Genomic DNA, 11218 nt, shown 5'->3' on the forward strand with positions numbered 1-11218 from the left:
AAAGAAGAAATAAGAAATGAAGCACTGCAAACAAAAACAAATGAAGGAAATACACATGTTGCCCCACTTGCACGTTCATTAAATAAACTATACATTTCTTGCATTTCTGATCAATTAATGCAAGATTACAAGTCAGATCATGCCATTTGAACTCTCCCGCACTTTCTCTAACAATCAACATGTCAATAGAGTACCAATCATATATCTTTCACATTGAAAACAAAGCTGAAAATCATTCCCGCTCGTCTTTACATGTAAACTGGAGTTTTCTTGGATGACTAGAGACACTAAAATATACCATCACATACCCATCAAGCTTGTGAGGTCAGCCGAAACCTGCTTCAATAAAATTCTTATCTTTATATTGGCCTCAACATTAGGTCACATATTAGTTTCCCTTACACTCCTCAAAATGTCCCCAAAGGAAATATTATTAGTCCTTGCACACAACAAGATTTCTGAAGCAATGTCATTGCACCAGCCCCTAAAAATCTTGAAGCTTTGGTAAGCTATTATGCAGCGCTAAGGCTGTCACTTTGTAATACAGCCCTTCATCTACTAGACATGCACATATAACAATCATTAATGGACAAAATCTCCCATGTTTCCACCACAAAAACATATTACGTAGCATAGATATAGGTTGTATTTCTAGGACTGTACAGATCAAGAGACTTACAAATAATGCTTACATAATCGAATCTTTAGGTCACACATGCATACCAAGCTTGCATACTAATCAGAGTTTCCATGTTTGAGAGTTGCACATGCCCTTCATGCATCATCACAGAAAAAACACATGTCAGCAGGCATCGACTCCAAAACCTGCATGCTAATCCGAGTAAAAACCAATAACTCATTAAATCCATCCAACAGAACAGCCTATGCTAGCAATTTGTAATCAACAAAATGATTTCCTTACCTTTTTTGCTATATATGATGTCTTGTAATAATAGTTGAGCAAGGCCCTATAGCCACGGCAAGTATAATTTTCATGCATCAAGGAGGTATACGACTCCCTTATATCAAGAAAGTGCACCCCTTATCAAAGCTCAAAAGTGGAATGCATTCCATGGATCAATACATATATCAAAAAACTGCATGGCTCCATACAAAACCTTCTTGCACAGTAATTGATCACTTGATCGTGGACCCATGCCTCAAAATTTGGCACATGCCTCTAAGGTATAAAAAAAATCCCTTCCTGCATTATGAATAGTGAAAAAGTTTGATACACATCTAATGCATAAGAGAAACTCTAAAAAATGATGAGATACAAATTAACACTAACTTTTCCACGTTCTCACCTTTAGTACCAATGTTGACCTTCTTGTTGTAAGCTTAAATCTATGCAACTATCCATATGTGAAGATGCAACCTACATATAGCCAGCACAGTTTATTTTAAAATGTAGGAAACAACATAAAAGTCATGTTGAACAATTCAACAATAGAATATAGAAAAGTAGTTTATACTTGAGATGGCTCAATGACAACATCCACATTTATAGGAGCACCCATAACATTATCAGAACTAGCGCTGAGAGGTAACATGCATTTACTAATTTTTATGAGCTGACATAGATAACCTAACAGGAAAAGAAAAAATTCACAAGAAAAAATTTCAAAAGCAATGTTTCATGTTACCTTTCAGCCCCGTGATATAACCAAGATCGTTTGTCATGGCCATACTGTTTGCAATTTGCACATTTTTGTTTTTCTTATTTGTTGCTTCTCCAAAGCAGGTTTTATTCTTTTTATTGGGGGAAAACCTTTTTTGGCAAAGGATTACGCAAAGTGGTCTATATCACAATATTACTCAGTTCACTCATATTTTGGGCACCACATTGTGTAGTTGTACTAACATCTTTTGTTGTGGCCTTCACGTCTTCCAAAAGCTTATCAATGCCGCACATTGTGAAGTGATAGCACTCTACAGTTGTTGCCCCTTCATCACATAGTTGAAGGACACGTCGGCCAAGATCACGGTATCGCAACAATTCAGACTCTTGAGGATTACCTTGTGCTTGGCTCGCATTCTCCCCAAAATCGAAGCCTCTTGTAGCATTTCTTGTCCACCACTTCAAAATGTAATGAGGTGGGAGAAGCAAGATATTTTTCATGCATAAAACCCTCAAGACATGCCTAAAAAGAACTCCTCCAAACTCAAATAATTTACAAGTACAACTAGCAATCACTTTAAAATTATTGAATAAGACAATATATGCTCGTTTCTCTAGCCGAACTCTTGCCATCCTAAATGTCATAACACTACCAGCATCCTCAATTATCTCTGCAATATAACATTCGCTTTCAACTAATTCTTCTATAAATATCAGGAACATTTTTCAAGAAAAAATTTCTGAAAAATTGGAATTCTATAAGTAGTCTCACCTTCATTATTGGTGTTGTGTTGATCGTTTGTATATCATGTTTACGTTCCTTTTCATAGCGAAGGTCAATTGCATTTCCAACCTGAGTGACAAATACTTGTAGGCTACTACGAACATCAACATAACCATCCAAAAATATGTTTATACTTTCACTTCGTTGGGTAGATGACATATTTGCAAAACATGTGCTTTTTAAAAATATGTTTATACTTTCACTTTGTTGGGCAGTTGACATATTTGCAAAAAAAAATGTGCTTTTGTAAGTATGCCTTGACCCAATGTTCACAATTTTTTAATAAGAATAGAAGCCATATATTTATCTATGAAAGATCACCAACACTCTTCAAACTCATCCACATCCTCTAGCTCACTGCACTTAAAGAACTCACCATGAAATTCAGGGTATTTGCAATCAACATCACTCAACTTTTCAGTATATTTCTTTATGATAAACCACGTGCTAAATCGATGCCGAGTTATGTGGAAATGCTTTTGCCACAACTGCTCGAATTGCTTGATCCTGGTCTGTGATTATTGAGATCCTGATCTGTGATTATTGAGATGGGAGGGCTCTTATTCATCACTTCAAGCCAATTATTAAATAACAATAAGAAAGAGCATTCAGTTTCATCAGCCCAAAGCGCACATCCAAATAAATTGGACTCTTGATAATGGTTAACTCCCACAAATTGAGCACATCTCATGCCATAGCGATTCGTTTAATATGTTGTGTCAAAGGTAACAACATCACCAAATGCACAATAAGATATTATTGCCCGAGGATGCACCCATAGAAAATGCTTCAAGCCATAGTCCTCATTCATTTCTATTGCACAATAGAATAATGGATTCTGTTGTTTCTATTTCATGATATAATTCAGCACACATTGAGCATCACTTTTATCAATATGTCTTCAAGTGCTTTGGATATAATTTTGACAATCCCTCAAAGTAATACCAAGGTTGTATAATCCCCCGGCCTGTGCTCTCAAAACCGACATAACATTTGAGGGTCGTATTCTTGCTTCAACAAGACATGCCTGTGAGATCGAATCAATGCGACTTTTCTCGGCGACAACATCGCATGATTATGGTCCTCAACAAATTTTCTAATGATCCACGGCCCTGATATCACTTTGTTTGTATATGTCCTTGCCATTGCAACCCATCCTCGTAATTGGGTGTGGTCTCTCACTACTTTCGTATTTTTTTGCATGATAACCTTGCATGGAGCATACAAAGTATTGACTAATACACTCATCATTCCTGGAAGTACGTTTACCACAGCAACGGATGCCAAAACCCCTTTGTCGTACATAATCAGTATAAAAGATCCTCACTGATAATTCGGACTCAAACAACATGTCCTCTTGTGATTAAGTATTCAAAGGACCTTCGTCGTCAATTGCTAGGATTGCCAAATTATCTTCCATTCCAGTACTTATGCATTCATTTTGCTCATAATCAGTTAAAATAGTTCCTAAATCACCTATCATATCATCATCCATTCTATATTGATTGCTTTTTGAGGCTTCATTTGCTCTGTAAGGAAAAGTAAGGAGCAACGTGGCAACCTTCCATGCTAATCATTATTGTTATGAAATAACTTACATTGAGGAGGAAAATGACCCAACATTGCATCCATTATATAATAAAATCATTGTAACGAATCAACATATCAAAAAACACGACAATGTTACTATTCACATGATGGACTATCACCATAGGGCAAATAATATCAAAAAACATATTTCATGGTGCATGTAGATCTCTAGGAGCCAGTGAAGAAAGTAAAGAATTAGATAAAAATAAAAATAAAAATTTTCATTAGCAAAAACAAACAAAAAATGGATCCCTAAGACCTGAGTTTCATAGAGAAGACATCAAACTCTTCACGTTCGTTTTTTGGGTTTTAGAAATTATTAAAAGATGGATCCCTAAACTAGTATGAATTGGAGTTACTTTTGAGAGTTGACATGAAACTTGAGGAAACTAGGTTTGTGTGAGAATCGAAGTTGGGTCCTTTAGAAGTCATAACTTGATCTTGGTGGTCTAAATCATCCATACCCAGAGATTTCCATTACAAATTATACTAAGCATGCCTCACTCTTTAAATGCTTTATGGATCAATTCAAAGGGCAGGTATCACCGAAAATATCACCATTCATTCATAATGTATAACATTGATCAACTAAGCATACTCCTTGAAGTGAACGTAAACACAAATACCATCCTAGTCGAGTAATTCAATCCCTGCAAAATTGAGAACCAGAACACATTTTACACCCCCCAGGTAATTCACATCAAGCCAACCTACAAATTTAACAGAGTTATGAAGATGGAGTCAGTCAAATTGAGCTCCATTTCAAATGTAAAAACAGTTCTAAATCCAACACAAGATCAATATTTTAGGATGGTTACTTCATGGCCCTTTGAGAAGATACTCTTCCTATTCAGCATCTTCACCGTATGTGTCAACGTAAAGCTCATGAAGGGTATCCATTAAATATGCCAATGAAACAATAGAAAACAAGAGATTGATTCAAGGCACAAGCATAAGATATCACCAATCATAATAATCCTATTACACTCTTCCTATTGAGCATCTTCACCATGTGTATTGATGTAAAGCTCAAGAAGGGTGTCCACTAAACATGCCCAAGGAACAGTAGAATACAAGAGATTGATTCAAGGTACAAGACTAAGATATCAATAATCCATAATCATAACAACATAGTAGCTGCAGCTTTAAAGAAAAATATCACAATTAAAGGGGATCAAAATCATCATTCGAAGAAGCAACTGGAACTCAATAGAACATGTAGAAAAAGCTGCGTGGTGAGATAAAAGTTGCGAAAAACTAACATAATGCAACAAAAGAACCATAATGTAGAGATGATGGGAGCAGAATAGAGCTCTCAACCCTCGGAATGATGAAGATAGCTTCTTGTCTTTTACACACTCCCTCTCGCTTTAGAGGATTGAAGAAGCCAGTTGAGCTCTCAACTCTGTTAGCGATACAAGATCCTTCAAAAGTAGAAGCTCTTTGAGAAAAACATTGTCTCTCTCCCATTGTGGAGCGACAGGTTAGAAAGAGAAACACAAATATAAGAGTTAGGCTTCAAGGGTTGAGTACATAGGTCGGGATAGAGAGAGGGGGGAGAGAGAGAGAGAGAGAGAGAGAGAGAGAGAGAGAGGGAGATGAAAAAGAGGGTGTAATCTGGGTGATAGTCGAGGTCGAGTTAGAGAGAGAAACACATATAGGACAAGGGTGAGTATCCTAACTGTGGAGTGGCAGGATAGAGAGAGAAGCAAAGAGTGAAGAGGGAGGATAAAAGGGTTGGGATAGAGAGCGAAATACAGAGAAGAGAGTGGTTTGGATAGAGAGAGTAATATGGGCAAGAGCAGAGGTTAGGTTAGAGAGAGAAAATATAGAGAACAATGATGTTTTTTTGGGATTAAGAGCTAAAAAAGCCATGAAAGCTTGATTTTTTTACTGAAGGGAGAAGAGAGAAGGAACCAAAATAAATGAAACCTGGTACTTGATCAGTTTGATCAAATCGCAGATTAGAGAGAGAATAACCAAAATACAATGAGGGTTGATATTTTTTTATTTTTCTCAGATCAGCTGCATAAGAGAGACAAAGAACCTAATTCAAAATTGATGTGTTCCCATGTCTCTCGGTTCAGATTTTGAGTTCATCAAAATCTAAACTTTGGGCATGGATCAACTGAAGAATAGGAATGAGGAATAACCATATTCAAATTTAAATCATTGAGAATTATAATACTGCAAATCTTAAATATGGAAACCATCACAATTTATGGAGACCCAAATCATAAATTACAGAACAAATGAAAAAGTTGAATGGTAAGAAGAAAGGAGGAGAAAACACATAATGCAATAAAAGAACCCAATGCAGAAAAAATGAGATAGGGGGGACAATTAAGATCTCAACCTTATGAATGATGCAGTGTGCTACTTGTCTTCAATATACATTCCACAAGCGATCATATTTCTCTAATCTAATGAGCGGGCACATCTCTCCAATCCTCTAAGCAATCTCTAAACCATCCCCAATAAGTTCAAGGAAGCTTGCTGGTTAGAGAGTGGAGAAGGTGGAGAGGACGAATAGTGAAACCCAAAGGTAAAGTGGCGGGCTAGAGAGAGGAACAATGAGAGAAGAGGAAAACTTGCAGATGAGCATTTTGGGTGAGAACATAGAAGAGAAAAGAGAGGCTTCAAGGGTGGGTACAGAGGTCGGTATAGAGAGAGAAACACAGTGAAGAGAGAGGTTTGTGGACAAGAAGAGTGATATGGATGATCATTTATCAGCAAGAAAGAAACAAAAGCAAATAGCCAATAATTCATTTTTTTTGTTTTCCAACATAAATGAAATTAACACCCTACACTCGTGGAGAAAAAAAAAAACAAAAACAACAACAAACCAGATTTCCTTCTATTCACATGAAAATACTCCATGTAAAATAATTCAAAGTCTTTAAGAACTAACCACTCCTATTGTAATTTCACTGATGTTAAGGTTAGAGTCCCCAAGGTTTCCGTACTCCAACGAGGTAGCCCCCTCTTCTACACAAATGTGTTTCATCACAGAGCTCCCAGTGCCCTCTAATGGCCTATTTCTCATGAATTTGAAATGGGGCTTTCCCACATTATTACATATGAAAGCTAAAGACAGAATAGTGGCCATTGAGAAACACAAAGCATGGAGCGGTTTGCGGACATGAAGAGTCATATGGGTGAGAGAAGAGGTTGGGTTAGAGAGAAAAACAAGGAGAGAACCCGGATGAGTTTTGTGGGTTGTTTGGGTGAGCACTGGGGGTTTAACATGAGTCCTTTCCCGGGAGAGAAATGGAGCGAAAAGTCATACCTGACATGATCTTGACAAGCTACACTAATTATATATTAAAAAATTAAAAAGATACCGATTGTCCCTAGAAGAACCGGTTGCTCGAGTTTGAATCTCGAGGATCTCAAATTAAAATTGTCATAGTTATTGTAAACACCTTATTTCAAAGGTAAATGATCAAATATTATATATTTTTTATAAAAAAAAATTACAGGATTCCGAGGTTCACCGATGAAAAACAAATGCGAGAGGCAGAGAGAGAGAGAGAGTTTGATAGAAATATTGGAGATAAGAGATCAATTGTCCGCTTGGAGGCGATTCACAGTGATCTCTTGATGCGTAATATAGCTGTGATCTTCATCCACGAGAACCAAGTTGAGGTAGTATTTGATGTTGAATTTGTTGTTTATGTTGCCATATGTAGGCGTTACGTTATATGGGCTCAAGAACAGTTGAAATAGGGATCGATTCACATGCACTCGCATAATGCAAAAGGGGCCATTAATATACCTCTTAAATCTACCAAAAAAACCTTGTCGATGCTATTGGACAAGAGACTGGGATGGGAAAAGCAGTCCTCTCCTATACCACCCTGTAGTACAACACAACGACATTTATTGCTCTCAAAGATTTTCCGCAGTTTCAATATGGAAAAATATTTGGTAGCTAGAAAAAGAACTGCTGCAAAAACTGTGAAAACTTATGTAGGGAGAAAAATCGTAAAACACGGAGAGAAAATTTGTGTCCCCTATATTTTAGAAGTATCTCATTATCATTATCATCATTAGCTGAGTCTTATCCCAACGATTTGGAGTCAGCTATATGAATCATATTCTTCCATTCCACTCCATCAAGAGTCATACCCTTAGTTAGACCATAAGTCACCATATCGTTTCTCATTACTTCCATTCATGTCCTTTTGAGCTTTCTACTTGCTCTTTTAAAACCTTTTACTTGAACTAAATTGCCCCTTGTAACCCTCCAAAATTCTAAATCTACATTTTTGCCATATCTAATCCCATGAATCACAACTATCATCTGCAAACAACATACGCCACAGGATCTCATCATGTAGATGCTTAGTTAACTCGTACTTAACCTAAGCAAAGAGATATGTGTTTGATGTTGACCCTTGATGTAGGCTCACTCTTACTAAACCGTCACTTGTCTCTCTACTAATGGCCCTTGTAGTACTTAACGCTCCCTTGTATATAACTTTAACCATGTCAATATATCCCCTTTGAGACTCCTTTCTTTTCCAGCACCTACCAAATCATCTCTCTACGTACCTCATTATATGCTCTCTCTAAATCAATAAAGACAAGGTGGATGCTTTTCACTTCTCCTTAAACTTCTTAATCAATTACCTAAGTAGAAAAATGTGTCAATGGTTGACCTCCCTATCATAGATCTGAACAGAATTTTCCGTTGCACTCCTTTCGTATGCTAGAAGTATTGAAGTTCCAAAAACTAAATATTAAATACTGGCAAGAAAATAAATATATTTCCCATAGTTTGATATTTTACTTATATGAATCCTATTCTTCTTGTAACTTATATCAAACTTCACATACCTATTTCTTTTTCTCCCAAAAAAATCTGCAAGAAAAAATTTAAATTTTGTGGGTAAATAATTGAGAAGAAAATTGTTTTTCTTCTGAAGATGTGATGCATTCTAGCAAGATGTAAAAAGCAGATTAGACATGAGGCAGTAAAGGGCAGAAGAGCATCAAGAGCAGGCAGATGATAAATAGACGAGGAAACACTTGATATTTGTTGGTTGAAAGGGCAAATGCAAGCAAGCCACGTTCAATTCAAAACCCGTTTTGAATCAAAATTACTTAATCTTTTTAATGCCATAACTACATAGTTTTCCAAAAACCTTTAACATTATAGTAAGCATTATTTGTTAGTGTTTTCATGCAATGCACATCCAACAATTGATTAGATCAGCTATGCATGAGATATGGGTGTGTATGTAAGTACTTATGTATGTAGGCGTCAATGTATGATATATATGCAAATAAAACAAGACATATGTACGCAGACTGAATGCATATGTAGCTGAATGTACCTCTGACAGGAGCACCATCCATTAACTCGAATTTGGCTAGGGTTTCCATCCCTGACCCAGTCGATTCCCGCCTTCTGATCTCAAGTTCCAAGGTTTTTATCTTGATTCTAACAACAAGGAAATATATTTTTCCAATGATAATGTTCATCAAATAATGCCTACAAAATGTGCACAAACGATAAGAGGAAAAATCTTCAGTTGACAAAATGCTAGTGGCCTCATAATACTTTGAATCAATAATGAAGAAGAAAAGACATGAAGAAAAACAAAAGGACAAGTAAGCATCTAGTGGAGTATAGTACACAGTACTCCAAAAGGGCATCCACGACTATTATATATAAAGTACCCAAGCAACTATATATAACTTCTATTATAAGTAAGAGCTCTAGATATAAAAAAAAGAAAAAGGAAAAAAGAAAAAAAAAAAGATTTCTTTTTTAAAGTATGGAAAATGGAAACATAAATAGAGCGTCTCTAGCTCTATGTTACATGGACACGGTGTCGGTGTCATTGTCAATGAGTGTCACAGATATCGATTACCGTGGCCTAGAAAGCCAACATGGCTAGATACATCTATACATTTCTTTTTTGAAAATGAATTATTATATTTTCTTTAGTGTAATCTATAGTTTTCCCTTTTATTTCATCTCCTTAGCTGGTCGAGTGGCAGTAGCATGAGTGTTTTGAGCCTCAATAACAACAACAACAACAATAGTACTAATAACAACAACAATTGTTTCAATCTGAAAAAAACTGCAGTCATCTAATGAAAGAGGAAATAGAGAACTAAAAAAATGTGCAAATACGATTGAAATTTGATGACCAATATAATAAGTTTTTTTTATAACGTTAACCTTTAATATATGAGAAAGAATAGTACAAGAGACCTTGGCGATCCACAAGCGAGGATGCTCAAAGGAGAGACAAAATCAGAAAAGCAGAATAAAAAATGACCAACACAATAAGTTTTAGACTGAAGATTCACAATCTAACGTAGTGCTAACGTAAGCCTTACATTGACTCCATTGTAGGATTCATAAGGAATTCCAACGGTAGAGAATTCAAATGGGTATGTTTCCTATCGTGAATTTCCCAAGGAACATAAAGTTCCCGCCCTGCACAAAAAAAGGAAGACCATTGCAAGAGCAAACCACCTCATGTACGGAAAATGTGAAAACAACCAATATCCAAAACATCTTATTTCCATAAAAAGGTGTTGTTGCACACAAGAATGACATGAAAAAGATTAGCAAGAGAAGTGCAAAACGAAAATTAAGTCAAAATGCACATAATTCTTCTAGCAGATCCCTCTAATAGACCCTTTTAAGAACAAATGATTGATGGCAGAAAACATGCATGGCAAAGCAAATATTGGGATGCAATTGAGAGAATTTAATGGACATGCACAAACTCCTCATTAAATTCTTTTTTTTTCTTTTTTTCCTTTTTTAAAGATTAAATCCTCCCTTTGTATTCAATAATTTATATTTGTGATGGATGAAATAATAACACCAGCCATGAAGGAGGGTCCATTTTATAGTTCAAACCCCTAAGAATAACCCGAACTAGAGTTCAAAGGGCATTGCCCATTCCCTCAAGCCTGTAACCAACTAGGACTGCTTCATCCCGCTCACTCCAGCCCATATTCTTTTTCGGTTTTGTATTCACTTCATAAGAAACTTTCATAGATCATTGACTCACACCAAGCGAAAAAATAATTAGGCGTATACAAAAATTACAAATAAAAAAAGGAGGAAATCCAAGGAAAACAGAGAAGACAATTTGAAAAGAAGAAGCATAAGGAAGTTCCAGCTACCAAGGACCCTCAGTTTTAGCAACTCCATCTTGCACAAATGGAGCCATATTAGACTCCCTTAACAT

At 36.2% G+C, this 11218-nt stretch overlaps 1 long non-coding RNA gene across 12 annotated transcripts; it reads right to left on the minus strand.

Annotated features, from left to right (window-relative positions):
- Window positions 1-41: 41 nt before the first annotated feature.
- LOC105420795 (uncharacterized) lies at window positions 42-9540 on the minus strand. 12 transcript variants are annotated; one of them, XR_016052476.1, is made up of 6 exons: window positions 6907-7120; window positions 5258-5419; window positions 1308-1378; window positions 923-1204; window positions 693-832; window positions 42-555 (listed from the first exon to the last, which is right to left on the minus strand). It is a non-coding gene; the product is annotated as an uncharacterized LOC105420795 (long non-coding RNA). The 12 variants fall into 12 exon arrangements; XR_016052477.1 differs by lacking the exon at window positions 5258-5419 and having other exon boundaries at window positions 693-772; window positions 6907-7231; XR_016052475.1 differs by lacking the exon at window positions 5258-5419 and having other exon boundaries at window positions 6907-7231.
- Between the last annotated feature and the right edge of the window lie 1678 nt (window positions 9541-11218).

The sequence above is a fragment of the Amborella trichopoda genome, chromosome 3 (genome assembly GCF_054954075.1).
Source record: "Amborella trichopoda isolate Santa Cruz 75 chromosome 3, AtrichopodaSantaCruz75HAP2 v2.0, whole genome shotgun sequence".
NCBI classification, from domain to species: Eukaryota; Viridiplantae; Streptophyta; class Magnoliopsida; order Amborellales; family Amborellaceae; genus Amborella; species Amborella trichopoda.